The following is a 22,961-nucleotide window of genomic DNA, read 5'->3' as shown; positions in this document are numbered from 1 at the left end:
TGCGTTTCAATGTGACTGACTTTACTCGGGGCTGTAGTTGTCTTTTCCATCCATAAGGAGTGGAGACTATTGGGTGTTAGGTTAAGGGTAATCCTTTAACTACGCATAGTCCCGATAAAACGCCTGCCCTTCGCCACAGGCAGAAATATATTGTTCACAAACACACAATTTTGCATGTCCACGCTGTCTGGCTCTTCATCAGCCTTCATGGTAGCGGGGTAAGGAGCTGGTTTCAGTTGTCCTCCTGTTATTTTATTGTGGGCTCCATTCGGGTCAGTGTTAGCTAGACTATACATCTCACTGACTGATTCAAGCGAGAAAAAATGTGCAGAGATTTCCCTATGTGACAGAATGTCACCCAGTTCCCAATATGTGCCCTGCTTTTAACCAGGGCTAACAGAGCTCTGGTCAACGGTAGTGTCCTACTGCGTGAATAGGGTGCCGTTTGGGGACAAGGAAGTGAAACATGCATTGATGTTGGTCAAGATCACTCGGCAGAGTGATGGGCCTGCGATGCAAAGGTTGCGGGTTTGATTCCTGAAGCAGCCACCAGTTTTACCAGTTGTGAGTTGCTTGTAAAAGCGTCTGCTGAAAGAAAATACTGTTTTGTGGATGTTTCATGTTTTAAAAGGGTTTGGGGTGCTGTTCGTCCAACTCGTATCTGCGAATTAATCCTAAATTAAGAGCTGTGTAAATACATTGTTCTGCATGAGTCACTTTTTGTCAGCTTAAAAACATAATTCTGTGTACATTTTCACTTAGCCCTATGTTAAATTACAAAATGGGTTAGTCAGCCATAACGTGTTTATTTAGGTTATTATGCAATGAAACAGTATGTCAATCTTGAATCTAGATCATGAATACATTACCATGGCTTTAGCATTTTGTGATTCAGGGGATGCACGTAATTCAAGTTGTCGAAAGCAGAGGGTAATGAACGGCTGTCGAGCTGTATGTTGAGCAAAGACATTAACAAATGTGTCACATGCGATTTCCTCTTACGTATTCGTTTCACTGATGGCTCATCACACATAGGCTACATTTTAACCAAGTGTCCGTAAAGCCACTCACAGTTAATGTTGATGAAGGTGTTTTGCAAAAACACTTGCTACTCACTGTCAAATAATCGGTCTACCTTGCTGAACAGTGTTGCGAGAGACGTTCTGAGACATCCTGTGACGTCTGCTCCGCGTGGCACCGCGACTCGCCCTCCTCTCCGACGCTCCCTCTCGCAGGCGTACAAACCAGAGATTTGTTAGGAGACTGATGGTGGCAGCAACGCACCCCGAGGACTCACCTGTTCCCCATCACCAATCGGTTGTTTATTTATGCGTTTGATTCACCACTGCACCTCACGTTGTTTGGATGGAATCTGTAGTCCTTGCCAATTCTGTATCCATGCATATTTTTTGCATATTTGGGTTACATAGTATGATGGTGCATTGATCATTTGCAGTAGTTTTGCTTTTCTCAGTCGGCAATTAAGAATCAATTTAAATGTTGCCATATTAACATATGCCTATTTGAAGTAACCAGCCTCTTAATTCCACGTAAATCTGTTTTTTTATCTTGTCCACAAAAATTGTGATGAACAATTTTTTAGTGGAAGAAGATAAGACGATGGCTGACTATTTAGATCCAGATAAAACATTAATTCAACAAAAACTAGAACAAAAAGATTACAACGAGACAGGGGTAAATTATTTCGTTCTTCACCAGAAGATCAACTGGGTCTAATGACTTTAAACTAAGGTGGGGTGACCAGACGTCCCGGTTTGCCCGGGACTCTCCAGGTTTCAAGCTGGGTGTCCCCGGTCCCGAAAACATATCTGTAAAACACTAAAATGTCCCGGTTTCCGACATTCACTACCAAATTGTACTAGCAAGCAAAGTCTAGCAAATTCACGACCACCTATAGATGCAAATGTTGGCTAGCTAAAATTCCCCTAATTATTGACTATGTAGTTAATGTTTTACGGCATCTAAAATCGGCTTGGTGACATGAAAATTAGGACGATAGGTTTAGCTACTAATTAATACACTTTAGACCAAACACCCCCCCCCCCCCCAGCTTCCATTAATGATGTGTTGAGTGGAATGTTGAGTTGGACATCAGCCCCAAAAACGTCATTTTGACAAAACGTGCATCTACGAAAACAGTAGGCTATTTATAAAATATATTAGATAATCCGATCACACATGTCATGAAATAGTCTAAAAAGACTGAAATTCAAGGCATTTATTTCTATGTTTATCCAAGACGGAGATACTATATTTTTGTACAATTCATCCAAGACGGAGGTACTATATTTTTGTACATTACTCTGTAATGTTTTATTAATAGCATGGAAATAGAAAAAAAAAACTTGTTTAAGTTAAGTCAGATATTTTCTGAGATAAGACCTGTAAACTAAATCTGAGATAAGACCTCTCTGTACCTAAATTATTGAGAACTGGTTTTATTATTTTACAATTATAAAAAATATGTGTTTACATTGTCTGGAACACAATCCTAGAAAATCACTGTTGACTTTATATGGAGTATGAAGTTAGGTAACACATTCAATAATGCATGTAGCCAGTGTAGCTCTGAGTGCAAACATTTCATCCCAAAGGACTCGTTGTTCCTTTATACCGCCGCTTCTGCCATATAATTGAATGCGCCCTACATAGCACGCTCTATAGAACTGGGTGGCATTCAAGCCAAGGTGGGACATCTTGCGTTAAGTTGATGCGTGGTTTAAAATAATTGTGGCATTGTGTAATGGAATCCTGGTGTTAGTCTTAGATGTGCCATTAGGGATCGCGGTGAAGCATTAGTTGTGGTGAAGGTTTGAATTCCGAGTAGCTCACTCGATACATCACGGTGCTTGCAACGCCAGGGCTGTAGATTTGATTCCTCCGGGGCGACAAGGAAAATAAACTTTGAAAATGTATGCTGTCACTTCTGTACTGTGCTAATTTACCTGAATCATTTTAATCAATCAATCAATTTTATCTATAATGCCATTTTTACATCAGCAGTTGTCAAAGTGCTTTTACAAAACACCCAGGAGCAAACAACAGTGTTGGGTTTCACTGGCAAGGAAAAACTCCCGTAATATACACTCCGTAATATACACGTGGATGATGAATGGGGGAACCTGAATGCCGAGAAATAATTTCATTACAAAAAGAGCTTCCGTTCAGGGAATCTACCATCACGTTTGCAGGGAATCTAATCCATGACGTTTTCAGCCATGGTAGAGTGCTAAGGCTCCCTGCTTTGAGTGCGTGTATGGCTCCCCGTCCATGTTGAGCTGTGGTCTTCACCAGTACACAAACGAACAAAACACGCAAAATAAACAACACACCAGTCCACTGAGTGTGTGACTGCTGTTATAGCCTTAGATATCCCAGGAGAAGCAGATTTTAGATCAAACAATGAGTAATAATTCTCTAGGTTTGCACCGATTATATAGGCAAACATTTTATAATTGGTTTTGGCCAATTGCTGGGATTTTGCACAATATTTCGATTATGCTTTCCAGTGTTTATTTCGCTGTGTTTCTCTGGTAGGGCAAAACTGTAGGATCACACCCAGATTTTTTTTTTATCTACCTGGCACATTTTCTGTTGAATCATAAAGTTTTACTTGATGCGATGCTTGGAGGAATTAAGTGCTTTGAACGCTGCAAACTGTGTCAGAGCACATAACGATCTTTAGAAACAGGTAATTTAAACAAATTGCTCATTTTCAAGTTACTCCCTATCCAAAGATCAACAATGGCATATGTTAAAGCAGTTGTGAGAGTTAAATACCTTAACTACCTTATGTATTTAATTTATACCCTGGCGTTGTATAATGCACACTTACAGAAAGGGAATGTGTATCATATAATTTTTTACGTTTTCCTTTTATTATCAGACTTATTGTGGGACATTTTGTTATTAAAATGTATAGAAAAACAACTTCAATTTAATTTACATTTGTTAAAGGAGAAGCATCGTCAGAAGCAACATTTTGTACACGGTACAGAAATGCAAAAAACTTCGGTATCTGCATTTGGCGATTGCGGTGTATGAATATCGGATATTGGTATCTGACAATAATTTTCTTTATACCGATTGGTGCATCCCGATCATTCTCCCAACGTTTTGGAGATTAGATTAAGATGCACTTTGACTCCAAACAGAGACCCCCCTCTGTTTGGAAGTCAAACAAGCTACACAGGCCTCCCCAATCTTCAATTTTTCCGCTAGTTGGAAGAAGTAAAAAGTCTGAAAAGAGAACAATCCTGCTCCACACCTGTTTTTATTTTTTTTTTATCAGTCCATTCCTTTTCACTTTCCTTCAGATTTTCCTTACATGGTTTACATCAGAAAATTGGGGGCAAAGTATCATATTGAATGTTTTCTAACTGAGAAATGTGTTTTGATCGCAGCATCAGAGGCAATCCTACCCCAAATGTCATTTTTTTTCAAGCAGATATTATACTGTTTTGTAATGCCCAACTTTGTGAGGAGAGAGGCTTCAGGAGGTGGACGGTCTAAATGAACAGAGAGACAGACTGACAAAGACAGAAAATACAGACAGAAAGTAGGAGACAAACTGAGAGAAAGACAGAAAACAGATAGTGAGGAAGTTAATGATGACTCCACCACAGCAGTCTGTACCCATACACACTGTCACACCGCTTCAACTCCATCACTCTGTAGTTTATTTACAGAAAGAATCAGAGGTTTACCGCTTCAACTCCATCACTCTGTAGTTTATTTACAGAAAGAATCAGAAGTTTACCGCTTCAACTCCATCACTCTGTAGTTTATTTACAGAAAGAATCAGAGGTTTACCGCTTCAACTCCATCACTCTGTAGTTTATTTACAGAAGTAACCAGAGGTTTGCCCCTCTAACTCCTCTCTGTAGATAATTTACATAAAGAACCAGATGTATAGGCCAAACAGGGTTTTATGGAACATGCTCTTAAGGTTTACCCTTCTAACTCCACCTCTGTAGTTTATTTACAGAAGGAACCAGAGGTTTACCCCTCAAAATCCTTCTCTTTGTAGTTTATTTACAGAAGGAACCAGAATTATACACCTTCAACTCCATCTCTCTATAGTTTATTCACAGTAAGAGCTAGATGTATTGGCCAAACAGGGTTTTATGGAACATGCTCTTAAAATAGATGGGTCAGTTCCTTTGGCAGGTTGTCTACTGCATTTGTACCTTAGTGCCACTCCCCCAGTCCCCCACCCTGGTTTCCCTGGAGAGACTTCTCCGTTCTGGGATGGACGGTAATGAAGCTCCGCTCTCTGTGGCTCCTTGTGCAAATCCAGCCTCCTTGGAGGACTGAGCTGCTTGGATCTGCATTCAGAAGCAGGTCTCTTCTTTCCCGGAGCCTCAGCCGGGCCCCGCTCAGTGTCAAGATTTCCTGGTCCCTTCGTCCTGTATGGCCGTTACTCTGGGGAGGCGACTGCCTGGACTGTCTGCTAATTGTGCTTTTCATCAAATCAAACATAACCTTGTCCTTGACTGCTGAGGCCTCCAACTAGGTTTCTTTCTTTCAGGTTGCGTCTTGGGAGTAGTCTCTCTTCTTTTCTGCTTTGTGGTGTCTAATGTGTCTTTGAGTGTCTACCGTAGCTTAGCTGAAGAAAGAACTTGGCTTGCTAATGGCGACGGTCATTTTAGTTTGCACAACTGTGAAAGCCTTTGATACGTCGTTCTCCTCTAGTTTTTGTTCATTTCAGCAGTTTGTAATGTCGATCCGGAATTTGTTAATGCTTTCTGCTAAATTAATTTATTCACTCTGCTGGTACTGTATAGAGCTCTTTTAAATGAGGACGCCCGCAAGAGATTGATGTCAGACTTAATTCACAACATAAGACACTGAAATTCCCCTGGCATTTGCATATTTCTTTAAGCTGAGAGCTGGAATTGGCTAAACATGACAAGCCAATATTTGATAACGTTAGAGATCCTTTTTCAAAACAAATTAATAACTGTAATCATTGCATTGATCCAACTGCCTCTCCAGTTGCCTTGCCTTCTTTTCCTTTTTTTATACTGCTCTCTTGAATGACACGTCTGTCATTAGTTTCCCCCTCGTCTCTGGAGTGAGACTGTTTGCGTTTCATGTGGCACACTTTTCCCTTGTTAGCGTGGTAGTTTGACTGAGGCCCTGTTGATGTGAAGTGCACTAGGAAGGTAACCGGGTGTGGTGGGGGACGCACCCGTGGAGTCTGTTGTTTCCAGACGTGAGCTGAGACGATTCCCATTGATTGAACAGGTGCGGCTTCTGTTCATCGCTCCGTGTGTCTATTTCCAATGTTCACTCCAGCTTCCGAACACATCTTCTTCTCTTCAGTCTCCCCCTCTGTTCTCCGCACATACGCCATGCCTTGCTAATTAGTTCACCTCTCGATCACCACTTACAGGCACACGCTAACATGCCACACACACACACACACACTCACACACACTCACACACACTCACACACACACACAGGTATGCGTACATGCGGGATCACAAACTTCTTCCAGGCCAGTTCATGGCATCAGGGAGTCCTAGATAGGGCAAGGTGGCTGTAGGGTGTTGTTGCTGTAGCGGACCCCATCAGCTCCACCTTTCCCCTCGCCCCTGTGATTTAACCCAGCTGATTAAGTGTGCCAGTCTGCCCATTAGCTTTTACACACCAAGGCCAGTTGCCCGTTGTCCACCACTCAGTCGCGGGCTGGACGTGCCCCGCAAGGCATTCATTACTGTGCAGGTGTGGGGGGGGGGGCTAACGAGCATTATATTTGTGTGGTCTCACATACATGTACATGTGCGTGCACGCACGCGCACAGACAGAATTGACACAAGCATTCACACTGCCGAGGCGCAGTGTAACGCACACGTCTTTTCCGATCTTGTGTATGGATGTGGCACGCTTTGTTCTCGACCGTGCCGCAACACAGTTTGAAACAGCGGAGTACACATCGTCTCCCGGCCTTGACCGCGACGTTGCCCACCCCCACCCCCTTCGACTTCGTAGCTCGCGCTATGAAGCATCCGTATGCTTCACCTGAATGCGCCTCAACAAACTAAAACCAATAATCGAGGGCGTTGGGGTCGAACAGTACCATTCCTGTCACCACTTTGAGGATGACCACTTCAGCTCAGGTGCTTCATTGCAGTTTGTCATAACACACTGTTTCCTGGCCAGCTTTGCTCCACCTGCGGAGGTGACTGATTATATTAACGAGTTAGTGTGGACTTTTGAGTGTAAGATCCGGCCGACTGATGTTCTCTGTTGGTTTTGGTCGGCAGTGTGTTCTGTTGGTTTTGGTCGGCAGTGTGTTCTGTTGGTTTTGGTCGGCAGTGTGTTCTGTTGGTTTTGGTCGGCAGTGTGTTCTGTTGGTTTTGGTCGGCAGTGTGTTCTGTTGGTTTTGGTCGGCAGTGTGTTCCGTTGGTTTTGGTCGGCAGTGTGTTCTGTTGGTTTTGGTTTGTGTTAATGGCCCGGTTAGGGAGCGTCAAAGTCAAACATCTGTTGAACACAGAGGGTTAAACAACCTTGAGGTGTCTTTGTGCTCATCCTTCACTGGAACGCATTCAAGCGTCCATACACGCACAGTCTACCCTCCAAACACGTGCATACATAGGTAATGTACAGACATACGTACTGTACACACACCCACCCTGGCCACACACACACACCCAGTATGAAAATTATTTACAAAAAAATCTAAATCCATTTAATTAATTGATTTTTTTTTTTTGTAATACTTGTAATGTATTCATATTTTTTCTGAATAAATTAAAACATCTAGATTGGTATTTATTTTACAAATACATATTCAATATGCTTAGCTAAATGCTAATAAAGAACTATAAAATAATAATAAATAGATATTTTCCTACTTCGAGTCATACGTACACACACAAACACACAGACAGTATGCATGCAGAACAAACACACACACACACACACAGACAGTATGCATGCAGAACAAACACACACACAGACAGTATGCATGCAGAACAAACACACACACAGACAATATGCATGCAGAACAAACACAGACACACACACACACACACACACACACACACAGACAGAATGCATGCAGAACAAACACAGACACACACTCACACACACAAACACACAGACAGTATGCATGCAGGACAAACACACACATACACACAGACAGTATGCATGCAGAACAAACACAGACACACACACACGGAGGAGGGCTAGTCTACCAGATGATGCCAGCAGTTGAGCTATTTTTCTCTTTAATTATCGTCACAGTGCCAGTGGAACAGGAAAGAACCAGATGGTTCCCCATGCATGAAATTAGGATCTGAGGACAGGCCTGGCTGAGTCATCGGCGCACACATGGGGGCATGGGAGAGGGAGCCTTCCCAAGGCCGCCGAGACCGAGAGACGCTCGTGACCAACAAACATTGGATCATGGATATGATGTGTACACACTGATTAGCATGTGTGTGTGTTTATGTGTGTCTGCTGTAATGTGATCTACCACATTACAACAGTCGGTATTGATGTTTGTCCTGGGGCGTGGGGGTTAAGTGCATGGTTGAAATGAAAGCAAACAACTATAACTGATGTGAGAGCAAAGGACCGTAAGTGATGTGAAAGCATGATACAGTGATGTTGAGCACTGCCTCTGTACTTGGATGGTTAGGTATTAAGGTTAAGTTGGGGTTAGGAGGTTTTAGGTTGGGGGGTTTGGGTTGGGGGTTTGGTTCTTAGGTAAGGTACTAAGGCTGGTGTAAGGGTACATTATTAATTCAGAAAGGTATGTTATGCTGTAGGTTTTGGGTAAGGCTTGAATACAAAAACTCATAGCCTTGGAGGTTGTTATCTGAGGTTATTTGAAGTCAGTGACTTGAACGTCCATCCGCCTGTTGGTTAGAGTGTATTACCAGTGACAAGAAAAGGATTCTCGATCAAATCACAGAGTAGGTAAGATAAAACAAAAAGGTTGTCCAGTCCCTAAGTTAGTTAATTTTAATTGCTCTTGAGCTTGTTTCTATAAGTAAGAATGTATTCTGTGTTAACCTACCAGGTAAAATAATTAAACAGCAAACTGGTATTTAAACACTACAGATCTCATCACTGCCCCTAGTGGCTTGTTTTATATATATATACATTTACCCACATGGCTAAACACCTCTGTCACTTTCATCAGTGTGTGTGTGTGTGTGTGTGTGTTTCTGTGTGTGAGCTGCAAGTTTCTGTTTTATTGGTCATTAATGATTGATCCCTGGTCGGGAAGTGGTGTAATGATTAGGGGCCATTACCGCGGCCCCCTGAAGCCCTCTTCTTATTGGCTGGTGGCCTACACTGACATGCCCTAGGGCTAGCACAACAGCTTCTGCCCTAATTAGCATGCCTAGAACAAATAGGGATCGAAGGGAACGTAGGCCACCGCTTTATGCTAACACGGATTAATCAATGTGCTCCTAAACTGCTGGAAGTGAGTGGTAATGTGCTTTCAGATGAGGACATTCACTCACACAAACCCCCCCACACACACACACACAGACCCACACACACAGACCCACACACAGACCCACCCATTCAGCCTAGTGGGTAGGTTGTGGCATCACATCCTTTATGGGACCGTCCTATTCTAATTCCCAGAAGCAATCACTTATCCTCGATCGCGTCTACAGCGTTGATCCGCAAACGTTGGTGCGTGCATCGTCGGGGTATGTGAAGTACAACACTTACCCGTTGCCAGCACTTCCGTTTTCCAAGCCGTTTCTGCATACGTCTTGCCGTGGATGTTTGGGCAAATCCAACACATGCTCCACACGGAATGCTCTGCAGCTGCTCCTGCTAGGCAATGCGGCGGGGTGAGCGCAGTGTTCCACTGGAAATGAATGAACCCTTCGGTGTACTGAAGCACTTTGGCACTATTGGCGTGGTCGTAGCGAATGGCCGTTGAACTAGTTCAGCTGCGTGGGTGAACAACAACTTACAGGTTTATTGGTCTACATGTTCGCTATGCCACTTACTGCAGAACCATTGTTTTTGGTTTAGAATCTAATATATATTTTTTGTCTGAAAATAAATCGCATTGACAAAATTATAGACTTAATATTCAGTAGCACAGCCTTTGGCCAAAATAACAGCAATCAATCACTTCCTTCAGCCATGGATGAGCTTCCCACACCTCTGTACTGTCAGTGGGTCTGCTCTTTTAGTGCAAACTTCTGCAGTTCCCCCAGATTCTCCCAAACTTCTGTTTTCAATAGGATTTAGAGCTGGACTCAAAGCTGGCTAGCACAGTCCAGCATTTTGTCTTGAACCATTCCTGGGTGCTTTTTGAAGTGTGTTTGGGGTCATTGTCCTGCTGGATGGCCCATGACCTCTGAATGAGAACTGTATTTTTACACTGTGTCACTCCAACATGGTTTGGTATTCTACTGATGTCATGATGCCAGGCACACATTCAGGACACCCAGTGCCAGGGCCACCATAGCAACCCCAAAACATCGATAGATGCAGTGAAACTGTCATACCTTGTGTCTGATGGTCCATTTTAACCTGTGTGTCCGTTCATGGTGCTTTTTCCGCTATTCAGACACTGATTCGCTGCTATTCTCCATTAAGTTTTGTCTTGCGATGTCCGTGGCTACAGTAGCATGGGCCTTAAACCTCTTGATAACATTATGAAAACAGGAACTTCAGCTTCTCTAGTTATGGACTTGTAGCCTTCAGATTGTCCTTGGATGGCTCCAATCTTGTGCTCTCCTTTCTTTCTTTTTTCCATGCTCATTCTGGTACACAGTGACACAAAACAGCAAAAGGAGTCCTTTTCGCTTTTCAAACACCTGCAGCTCTTTATAGGTTAGTTCAGTTCCAAGGAAAGAAGGAATTTACTGCTTGAAATCAAATTATTTACTTCTAGAGGGCGCTAATTATGTTGTTCAGGTGATTTTAGTATTTCTGCATAGCTTGCTCATTGCCTATGTGCACTGATGGACCAGGTGATGGACCAGGTGATGGCAGTGAGTTACCCCAGAGGATCAGAACCTACTGTAACACCAAGACATGTAAAGTATTGTTGAGCATTTCTCCAATAAACTAATATGTGCTGTTTTTTGTCTGAATTTGAATTAGGTGCAAGGGCACCAGTGCTTTTGGCCATAACTGTATACTACAGAAATAAAATGTCCTACATTTTCACATTTGGCTTTCTGACAGTTCATATCTGTAAAAGATCTGTTGTGAAAATGGGTCCAAAGAGAAATTACTGGACAAAGTATCAGTGTTGGGCAGCCTGTGTAAAGACATGCTTATAGAGCAGCACATATACAGTACTGAGAGCCCATTTCAGAGATTGTCTTTTAACCCCGCTAGTTAAGCTTTTGACCAATCGTATGAGCTCTTCAAAATATCTGCTGTGGTGGGATATGCAATTTAACATTCAAATCTTAATTAAACAACTGCCAATCAGAAATGCCAAACAGTATTAATTGTTATGAATTCTTCCAATGGAAACAAGCTGGCACCTATCAAGGGGTGAAATCAGAAGGATTAACTTTCAAAGGAAATAAGTAAAAAACCTTTTAAAGTTAGTGAGTGCCCTGCTCCTGGTTGTATTGCGCTCATTTTAACAAAGCCACTTCTACTGAATAATGTTTTTATGTGTGCCTTAATGCTGGACGCTAAGATGCTTTCAGGGGAAGTCCGACAGCGGAATATCCCTCTTGTAAATGTGTAACCACTGCGATAACAAGGTGTTCACGGTGTATCCCTCAGAGAAATGAACGCTTTTAAGAGAAAGAAATTCTTCCGCGGGTAATACCAAGAAAGAGAGCGTCCATTTTCCAGAGTTTACACAGTAAACGCCATGTAGGTCAAATTTTATAGATTATACTGTTCGTCCCGTTCCTGTGAAGCCAGCACGGAGCTGTGCCACAAGAAGCTGACAGAAACACTGAAGACAAGAGGAGTTACGATACACTGTTGCGTCCAGTCACAGTGGCGTAAACTTGCAGGTTTTAATGTCGCAGACCACAGCTCTTGCAAGTAGTTGAAACTTTAAACTCATTTTGTTGTCAATCTTCGGTGTAAACTTGCCTCGAAACAAACGCCCCCAAAGGCACCTCAACGCCCCCCCTTTCCAAAATATTGCTTCCAGCTCCCCCCAACGTCCTCTGAGTGACCCCTGGGGGGCGGTACCACCCCTGTTGAGAAACACTACTCTACAAACTTGCTTTGAGTGCCCTTCATGGTAATGTCTAAAACAAATGAGTAAATCTCGCATTAACTGGTCAGATTTGCTGTATTACCTAGACTCTGAGTACAAGAGGTAGTCCCATGTTGCTGACAAGATTCTGAGAGTGTCTTCCACAGACTAAGGTTTAAATAAGTGCATCAACTTTGGGACACACTCTTGGCTTGAATGGTCCAATTAAAGGTCCACTTTTAATTTAATTAATTACTAAAAGGACCATGAAATTCAAATTCACAAGTCCTTCCTGTCGTTTTCCTTAAAATAAACCTCATTGCCAATTGGACATTTAATTTAGGAGGTACAGTAGGTTTTCAAATCAGGAATGATATGAACATTTCATATTATTTGGCACGCCTATCCATTCTTCTGTGTGACATTGTGCCCGGCTGAAAAGCAATGCAATGCCTTATGGGATTCCACAATCCCATGGAGGCTGCATCCTTGTACACTCTCTGGAAGGAGCCAGAGATTGTGGCGGAGGTGCGCGTGAAAGCACAAATGGAGGGCCGAGGGTGATGTGGATAAAAGAGAGCTTCATTTGGGAGACACGACTCCTGTGAATGCAGCCGGAGACACGACTCCTGTGAATGCAGCCGGAGACACGACTCCTGTGAATGCAGCTGGATATACGACTCCTGTGAATGCAGCCGGATATACGACTCCTGTGAATGCAGCCGGAAATACGACTCCTGTGAATGCAGCCGGAAATACGACTCCTGTGAATGGAGCCGGATAGACGAATCCTGTGAATGTAGCCGGATACACGACTCCTGTGAATGCAGCCGGATATACGACTCCTGTGAATGCAGCCGGAGATACGACTCCTGTGAATGCAGCCGGATATACGACTCCTGTGAATGCAGCCGGAGATACGACTCCTGTGAATGCAGCCGGAGATACGACTCCTGTGAATGCAGCCGGATATACGACTCCTGTGAATGCAGCCGGAGACACGACTCCTGTGAATGCATCCGGAGATACGACTCCTGTGAATGCAGCCGGATATACGACTCCTGTGAATGCAGCCGGAGACACGACTCCTGTGAATGCATCCGGAGATACGACTCCTGTGAATGCAGCCGGAGATGGACCGGGAGGGAGGGAAACCAGTGCCCTCTACTGTCCTTCTGGAGGGTTTAGTTTACCTCCTTCACACACACACACACACACACACACACACAGACACGCACGTACACACACACATTCACACATGATATTGCAGAAATACGGACACACACACATACACACACACACAGACACACCGACCGAAAGACAGACAGACAGGCTTGATGCATGTAGTGTGAAGAGGTTTTCACATCTGATCCTGTGCCCTACTGTGGGGGAGCAAGTCATTTTAATTACCAGTCTATTTGCATTGGCCTTCGCAACAAATGTGACAAGTGGCTCATTATTTAAAGAGCATTCGCAGCATTTAGGCTGTAACCTTTGTAGCACGGCGAGAACACATTACCGTCAGCGCAGGGGAGCGCTCTGAGTTGACAAAGAGTGCTTTGCAAATGGCAGCCTATTCCCTGCGTTGTGTGGCGGATGTGCGCCGCGTAGGGAATAGTGTGCTGTTTGGAAGCCAGTTTAAGGGCTACTTAAGATGGGGAGGGGCTTAATATCACACAGCGTTGATTTGGGGCCTTGATGAATCATAATTTGTTGTTGCCACAGGGCAAATGTTCAGCCTGTCATGTTTGTGCACTTAAAAGCATCTCGCTCCAGCCGGCAAACACTGCATTACTAACGGGATTGAGTCTGACATTATAGTCTTTCGTCATCCGCTCCTCTCGTTTTTCCTCGCTCCTCCTGTCCCCTCCTTTTGTCTCCTCTCCTGTTTCCTCTCCTCTCCTGCTCGGTCCTTCGGTTGGTTTCCTCATTATCGCCCGTGAGCAGCTACGCATTGTCTCCTCCCGCTCTGTGTCTGACAGTGCTCTGTCCTCTCTGTGGCCCTCTTGACAGAGTGCTGTTGGTGGTGAAAACCCTGTCCTCAAAATACACACGCACACGCACGCACGCACACGCACGCACGACTTGTAATGCACTCATTGACATGCACAAAGTTGCTCTCATTCAGTACTCCAGGATCCCAAGGTATAGATTATTTAAAAGTGTGTTGTTGTGCAATGTTTGGACCAATGAACGTTTGTGTTTGAAACGTACTGCATTATTTATTTACACATTCCGGTACAATCTCTGAGTGACTCAAACCGAGAGGTTGTCCACAAAACGCTGAACGCTTTAATGCAGGGGCGGACAACTGGTTGGCCTTGACCTAATTTTGGGTCATGGGAGGTTTTGGATGTCGAAGTGTGTGTATAAAAAATTTGTGTGTTTATATACAGCTCCGGAAAAAAATGAAGAGACCACTGCACCTTTTTCTTTCCTTTACAAAAAAGTCGAAAAGGAAGGTTTTGAGTGAGGAACAGAAGGGTTAAAATAGGTGCAGTGGTCTCTTAATATTTTCCTGACCTGTATATACATACATACATATATATATATATATATATATATATATATATATATATATATATATATACACAAAATATTCCAGTGACAATATAATGACAAGTGTGTGTATAAACATTATAATTCACTTGGCATTGTTTATTAATTTGATGTAAACCCAGTAGTTTTGGTGTTGAGATACATGGGTCAGTTTGGCAGATAATGTAGTGTCAAACGAGTAAGTTTACCGATGTCATTTAGCAAGAATATGATCCAAATGATGCCCCATGGTGTTGCTATCTCTGCACATGCAGATGCACATGTTTCAAATCTCCCATCTCTCTTATTGCCTCTCTGATAATGCAGGCACATTGTAAAATATGTTAAGAATTGGAGTGTGGGACCTTCTTGACATGGGAAATGTTTTTTTCTTGTCTGATCTAGTACTTTTTAAATTGACTTTCAATACAGTGGAAACATATTTTCCTGGTGGTATTTTGGCCACAAAAACATATTTTGTCTTGCAACTTAAAACTTGGTTAACTGGGCATAAACAGGGATTTATTTTTTAAACAAACATGTATAGTTTCTTTCATTTTGTCAGATAAATGAGAATGTGTCATTTGACATTGTCAGTTTGGTTAGAAAACAAAAAAAAATGTTACTATGTTTCATTTTAATTTGTTTTTACCTGGGCAAACAATCTGAAGCGCCGTTTTAATTTCATACCAAAGCATACTAAGCAAGCATTGATGGAATTCTAAAGTGAAATCCACTGTTCAAATCCAGCATTTGGCTGCCATGGACCGGTCGTTTCTGCTCTGTGGTAATGTCCTGTTTTTATCTCTCTACCCAAGATCTTCCCCTTTTTTTTTTGGCAGTAAAGCCACTGCAGGTAGGCTGGGCTGGATGGTCGACTCTGGCCCCCCTGTAGTCTGACTGATGCATCCCACATACTGTACAAGCTTTTCCATTAAAAGTGCTGCTCTAAATTCTGCTCCGGGTTTAATCAATACCCTTTTTCCTCTTCTTGAAAGAGAATGTTCTCTGCCTCTCGGTGTGAAATAGGTTGTCTAGTGCTTTCCATTCCCCTGCTCTGTCCTACCTGCGTTGTTCACTCACACACACACACACACACACACACAAACGCATGCATACAAACGCACCAGAAAATCAGTGTGTGCGCAGATACACACACAGACAGACACGCATACACTTCAAACTCCATTCTACTCTGAGAAAATTACCTCTTTTTGCAGTAAGTGTTTTAATGCTCAGAACTCCAAATGGTCAAGTGGTGCTGTATGCAGTAACACTTACAGTGACCTTTACTGTGCCCACTTCAAGACACTGGGACGGAGCAGGGGTAGTGGAGCTGTCATTAAGGATGCATTAGTAGACCCCCCTCCTCAAATTCACACTAACACACATGCATATCTTTCTCACAGTCTCCCATCTTTGCCCCCCCCCCCCCCCCCGATCCCTCTCCTGTCAGTCTTCAGAGAACCACTGGTCACTTCTTTAAAGCCATGCCAATAAAACTGAACTTGTATGACTGACCTCAATTCATTGATTTAATTGATGCGGTCAAATAAATTGTGTTCATGAAGGAATAGCAGGGCCAAACCATGGTTGCAGATTTATTTTTACCATAATATTGAACTGAATTGTTAATTGTTAGTAAGTATCTAACTGTACTTTTTTTACCCTTGTTGTATTCTGTCAACTGACAAATAGCCTTTGGTTTTAATTTTGAAAGGTCTTGATGTCTCTCTGGGCCCCAAGGCTAGTCATCTGAAATATATACTCCTATTCTCACTTCTCATTACCTATCCCCTAATGGTATTTGGTGGTGCTCAGTGCCTGGTTTTTCAAAAGTTAGCTATCCAGATATTGGCAAGTGGACATGATTAAATGCATTAAAATAGAATGAATTGAATGGGAGACTCTATTCAAAACAGTGATTTGTATGATCATTTTATTCTATTTCTATGCCTTTAATTCTATCTGACAGGCAATATCCTGATAGAAAACACTGGGCCCAGAAAATCCTTAGGAAAGTAGCACAGACCACATCTCTAGTACCAGTTCTGCATCACTGAGATGAAATAAAAGACACACTGGCGTGGACACGGTCGCTCCCATATCTGATCTCCCCTGATGACACGATTGGTCCTGTGATCCCAACTCCAACCGGATCATCGGGGGGATCGACCAATGAATGAACCGAAATTGATCTGTTCGACATGGAGGTAGCCTCGGAGGAGAGGCCCATGGCGTTGTCTTCCAACAGACATGGCGATGTCTTCCCTCTCTATGGTCCACGTATTGGACCTGCCTCAGTAAGCACAGCCGATTCCATAGATGAAATTGACCCTTTTATTAGTTACATTATGTTAAATGTTAAAACAGACTGACCTGGCTGGAGAGGTTTTGGGAAAAGAGAGCTGTAAGAAAGCAAAGAGGGTTTATTGGGTGTTCTCCTGCAGTTTGAACACGGGTTTAGATGTAAAAGCATGACATGTGAACCTGTATAGTGACATTAATGTTGTTCATTTGGTCAGTGGAATGAATGGCCGAAAACCCCCAAAACTCCCAATCTTCTAACCTAAATATGTCTCCTTTTGTCTTTTTGTCTTTCTTCTTCTCTTTTTTTTGACTCTCCTCTGTCCCTCTTTCCGTCAATCTCTCTCTTTGTTTCTCTGACTCCCACTCCTAATTTTCTCTTCCTCTTCTCTCTCGCTCTCTTTCTCCCTCGTCTTTCCCACTCTCTTTTCCCTCTCTTCTCTACGTGTTCCACAGTACATTAGCGGAGGCTGTCAGCAGTAATCCTCTCTCCCCCAGGGCAGGGCTTTTCTTTTGTAATTAGTCTGGACATGAAATGGCACCATATTCAGCTTTATACTCATACGCTCAGTTTTATTGAGATGCCGTTCAAAGTGGCTCAGCCCCCCCCCCCCCCCCCCCCCCCCCCCCCCTTCCACTGCTTGTTTGAGGCTGCTGGATGTGATAACTCTACTGTACACCAATGGTTACACAAACCCATGCGTGCAGGGTTGTACACACACACACACACACACATACTTTACTATCCAAATATTATTCCAGATTTTCTCCAAGTTTTACCAAACCGTAATCCCAAAAACATAGCCTTAACCATAAATCCTAAGCCAAAACCCCTCTAACCCTAAACCCAATCATAACTTTTACATTAAACCTCTAAAACGAACATAATCCCAAAATATTTTCCCCTCATGGGGACTGGTGATTTTTTCCACAAAGTAACATTTTGCTTTTTTGATTATCCTTGCTGAGTTTTTGTTTTGCACTGGGTTTGCATAGCCTATACAAGCACAAACACATACATTTTTGTTTTACTGACCTTCTGTGGACCTCACAAATATTCCCATTCAAAATCCTAATTCCTTTACACTTACGTTTATCTCTTATCCTGTCACTGGAATATTGATCACCAAACCACTTATCAAAATGTTTACTCTAAACCTAAACCCTAAGACAAACATATCAGCTGTCCCTACTATGTTGATTTTACCTCATTTTACTATCCCTGCTGGAATGTTTGGTGCTCTCAACTATATTAAAAACTGCAGTAAAACACACACGCATGATTAGTCATTCACAGATACACGCACACACACATCTCCCATTTGCTTCATCGTGTTCCCCAGTGTTTCATTGATTCATTCTGTGGATCATGGAGACTTTTTCCTTCAGCACCAGTGAAACAGGCTTGTGGGTTGCCAGGTGTGGTTCAAACCAACCCAGCACCAGACAGTTAGGTTGAAGCCATCAGACTGCACTGCACTGAGCAGTCGAGTTGACAGGCTGCCCGATACGGCCCGATACCTGGCCCAGTTCAGTCAGTCCCATCCCGGCCACCCGCACATTTTAGTGCCTTAATATAAAATATGCAACAGTATTTATAGACAGGCACACAGGAGCCACCCTCCATCTCCCGCCCACAGGAACATAGCTCCTCCTCCCGCCCACATCAGTCCTCCGATTGGTTCCCACTGAATATATTACCAGTGCCAGGCTATGAAGGCTATCTGTTGTGAAAAAAATGACGTGATAGATTAGATGTCCACAGAATCATCTTTCTTCCTGGGGTTAGACGAAATAATTAGATACAGTTGCTTAATATTTAATGCGTTTTGCTCGGCTCATTCTCACAAGGTTGAATGTACTCGAAGGATGTAGACTGTTTGTGTTGGATGTGTGGTTGAACCAGTTTGCCCCTGGAAAGATTTGAAACGAAGACACCAAAGACATACAGCAAGGTATATCCTCCAAAACTCTGGTGTAGTTCTTCTCCCTGACGCTGTTAATATGATTTAGAAGCTACAACTATATACATTCTGAAAACAACCAGACGTATTTACAAGCAACGGTCCTTTAGAATTAAATCTGTTCTCAATAGGATGTGGGAGTGCCATTCAAATCTGCATAGATTTCCCAGCTGAGTGTGTATCCCATCTCTTGCAATCTCTTTTTTCATTCTGAGATTAAAATTGGTCTGAAAGGAAAACTAAAGCAAATGCACCTCTAACGGTCGTCCTTTGTGACTGGTGAAGGATGCTTTGAATTTTCCCATGAATCTGAGTCGGTTGAATAAAATGCAATTTCTCTCTGTTCGAAGTAACTGGTGTTTCACAGTATTCGTTTTTCTCCCGGAAAGAAAAGGTTAACTGGCCATTGGTAAAAAAAAAAATTATAAAAAAATAAAAATGGGGTTTGGGGCAGCTGCAGCCCAACACATTTATGGGCATGACATTCATTCTGACACCAGCCTTTCACGTCTGAAGACAGAGGGAGAAAGAAAGCATGAAAGTGTTTGTTTTATGGCTAACCTGCAATCAGGTCTTAACATGTCTATAACTGGGTACACTTTTTTTAAAACAAAAAAAAGAGATTGGAATTCTGTGTAGCATTCAGGCAGAAATAAAAACATCCATTCTGTATTCAAATTCCATTCCGTTTCTTCACTCTCTCTCTTTGTCTGTCCCTCTGAATCTCCTTTCTCCCCTTCGATCATTCCGGTATTACCTGTCCCTGCCCCCCCCCAACCCTAATCCAGTTTCAGCCCAGGTTTGTTATGCTATGCAGTAATTTGCAACCCAGATTGCAGACAGTGTTATTTATTTTTTTCTCGAAGAGAACAGTCAAATCAACCCAGCACAGCGGGTGATTTCCTATTTCCCATCAGCCATTCAATGTTTGAGATTGCTCTGTGAACGCAGACAAATTCACACACTCACACACATACACACAAACGCACATTCTCACTCTTTCTCTCTCATTCTTTGCACAAATGGGAAAAGACAAACGTTCTCAGAGGCACCCACGTTCTGTCACATTTACCTCCCATTTGCGAGTCAAAAAAATCTACCAGGCGGGCCAAATAGGACTCAACCTTCAAGTGTGGAATGAAATGCCTTTGTGTGGTCACACCATTTTCTCTAGCAAGTCTTGAATACTTGCAAATGTTCAAAGGTACATTTTTTTCACATTCCTGTCCATCGATGTGAAAACGGGCGACCCAGCTAACTTTAAGAGATGTCGCAGCAGCCAAGCGCACCGTATCTCTATGGGTTGGCCTGGCGTCGTGTCAAGAAGCAACTGTTAAACTGGGTGAAGGAGAGGCGTATCTGATTGGGTGGTTCTGAATCAATACAGTGGGAAAGGATTGGACGCGAGGGGACGCTGTTGAGGACACGTCTTCAGTCAGAGATGTGTGGTGGCTGGAGAGCCGGTGAGATGGAGCGAAGGATGTGACGGCAGTACGGTCACACATTCACCCCTTTTCCGACCCCCCCTTTTAGTTTTTCTAGGCCGCCGCCCTCACATTTTGGTGTGTTTTCATTTCACGTTGCTAGACAGGATGCACGTCTTTCTTTTTTCTTTTGTTATTCAGCAGATCCATAGCGGCCGAAAAATAATAGCAGAGATGTGGATGCATGGGGGTTACGGTAACGATGACCTGTGACCTCAAAGGATAAATATATAGGATGTAATCGGGGGAATTCTGTGGGGGAGAAGTAAGTAGGAAAAAAAAGAGAGAGACAGAGTGAGAGACTGAGATCGAGGGAGACACAGCGAGGGAGACACAGCGAGGGAGACACAGCGAGAGAGACACAGCGAGAGAGACTCAGCGAGAGAGACTCAGCGAGAGAGACTCAGCGAGAGAGACTCAGCGAGAGAGGCAGACACGCAGTGAAAGAGCAGTGCCACTAATTACTGTATAATTGCACTTTTTCCCGGTTTCTATGCGTACTTCATCTACCTTCTGACTGTATGCAGGGCTCAGCTGTGGAAGAGACCTTGGGTGTCTTTTGTGTCTTTCCTCTGAATCTGAGCTTACATTAATGATTAAAACATTGAATACAATGTCATTTGAGAAGTTAGTCATGTCCTTGTGAAAGGAGATATAGAGTCCAATGTCATCCTGCACATATTGTGCACTTATCCAAAGAAACATTACATTGAACGCCTCCATTTCCTCACTTCCACAATTGGATGAAGAAGGTGCTTAAGCTGTTCAATCAATCAATAACATTTTATTGTACGGAGCAATTATACAGCAGCAGTTGTCACCAAGTGCCTGTATGGATAGGCTGCCTAAAACCCCACAAACCAGGTAATTAGATTTTGAAAACTCGTTCAAGATATTTAGATTTGCAGGTGACCTGTGGGTCTGATATGAAATGACCTCCAGAATTATAGGCACCCTTGGTAAAGGTGAGCAAAAAATGCTAATAAAATTGTCTTTTTTGTTTATCAGCCTGTTCTTCCACTAAATGTATGAAAGACATCTATCCTTCTTTCAAAGAAATAACACATTTTAAAAAAAAAACTCTAAAACATGTTTTTCATGTCTGTTGACACCCATGCATCTAGTACTTTGTGCACACTCCACCAGGTAAGATAAGAGGCAGTCTTCTTTTACAATGTTACTGTAGACAAGGTGCAAGAAAATCTAGCAAGTAATCTGAGGCTTGTGGACTCTCCTCTTCAGCTCACCCTGCAGGTTCTTTAATGGGGTTTAAGTCGGGGGATTGGGAATTGCAAAACCTTAATTCTGTGGTCGGCGAGAAATTTATATGTGGATCTGGTGGATTGCTCTGGATCATTGTACAAATAGAAGTTCTCATGACAACCCATTTTTGATCTCTGGCAGAGCCAGACATGTTCTGGCATAAATCCTTACTTTAAAGAGTCCACAAAGTCATGCTTCCAGGGTCTAGAAGCAAAACAGCCCACAACATCACATATTCCTGTTCCTATCACCTATTATTTTTCCCAGTGAAACAATAGGTCTTATATGGGCATTTGAGAGCTCCTGATTCCTCTTACAAACGTAAAAAAATATACACATAAAGTATATCGGTGGGGAAACTCTTCTACTAGATTTGGTTAATGAGAATTTATTAGGCTGGCAATCATTTTGACCAAAATGTTGATGAGAATAAAATTGATTTTAGAATTTGTTTGACCAATTTTACCTCAGTTAGAGTGTACAATCAAGCTTATGAACATAAATTAAGTGTTTTGATTATCTTATCTACCCAAAGGGTGCTAATCAATCCTAGCCACACATCACCCCTGTTGTTGCTTGCCCTTTGGGGTTTCAGCCTGAGTATCTGTAAAAGCACTTTGTGACAACTGCTCATGTAAAAAGTCTTTATAAAATACATTTGATTTTGATGATTATTTTGAGTGTTGTTCTGATTCCTCAGGAGTGTATGAATCTAAATGCCAGTTGGCTTTGCATCACCAAGCATTCAGATATAATGACAGCAGTTTAGTGAATAGAAAAAAGTATATGCCTCCGTAGTTAATGTAAAGGTCACTTGTCTTTTTAGAATGACGTTTTCAGCATTAGAGAAAAAACTGAAAAGCAACCAGGTGAGCTGTGTACACATCCACTTAGGAGTCAACCGGACAGGTTGTCCTGAGGCGTGGTCCTGGAGCTCAGGTCCTCCTGGAGTGTGAGTGTGTGTGTGTGTGTTTGTGTGAGAGTGTGTGAGTATGAGTGTGAGCATTACAGTGAGAGTAAGAGAGTGACACTGAGAGAGAGGAATTAAAGGGAGCATATCTAACATCGAACAGAACACCAGATATTACAGAAGGAACACATTACGCCTGGACCGGACGTAGGCCCTGTGCCAAGCCCACTCACTCTGCCCAGCCCACCTTTTCTGCTAAGCCCTCCCACTCTGCCAAGCACACCAAGAAAGGGAAATCATCAGA

The 22,961-nt window shown here is 42.8% G+C and overlaps 1 protein-coding gene and 1 long non-coding RNA gene across 4 annotated transcripts in view; one reads left to right on the top strand and one right to left on the bottom strand.

The window, feature by feature from the left end:
- The window catches only part of si:dkey-215k6.1 (transmembrane protein 132C), a 221,088-nt gene that overhangs the window by 117,962 nt on the left and 80,165 nt on the right, over positions 1 to 22,961 (top strand). The window lies entirely within an intron of this gene.
- LOC109616464 lies at positions 530 to 1,215 on the bottom strand. Its single transcript, XR_002197603.2, has 3 exons — positions 1,117 to 1,215; positions 870 to 949; positions 530 to 674 (listed from the first exon to the last, which is right to left on the bottom strand). It is a non-coding gene; the product is annotated as an uncharacterized LOC109616464 (long non-coding RNA).

Source organism: Esox lucius, chromosome 13, assembly GCF_011004845.1.
Source record: "Esox lucius isolate fEsoLuc1 chromosome 13, fEsoLuc1.pri, whole genome shotgun sequence".
NCBI classification, from domain to species: domain Eukaryota; kingdom Metazoa; phylum Chordata; class Actinopteri; order Esociformes; family Esocidae; genus Esox; species Esox lucius.
The sequence above is the reverse complement of the archived record's forward strand: the minus strand, read 5'-3'. Positions and strand labels throughout refer to the sequence as shown.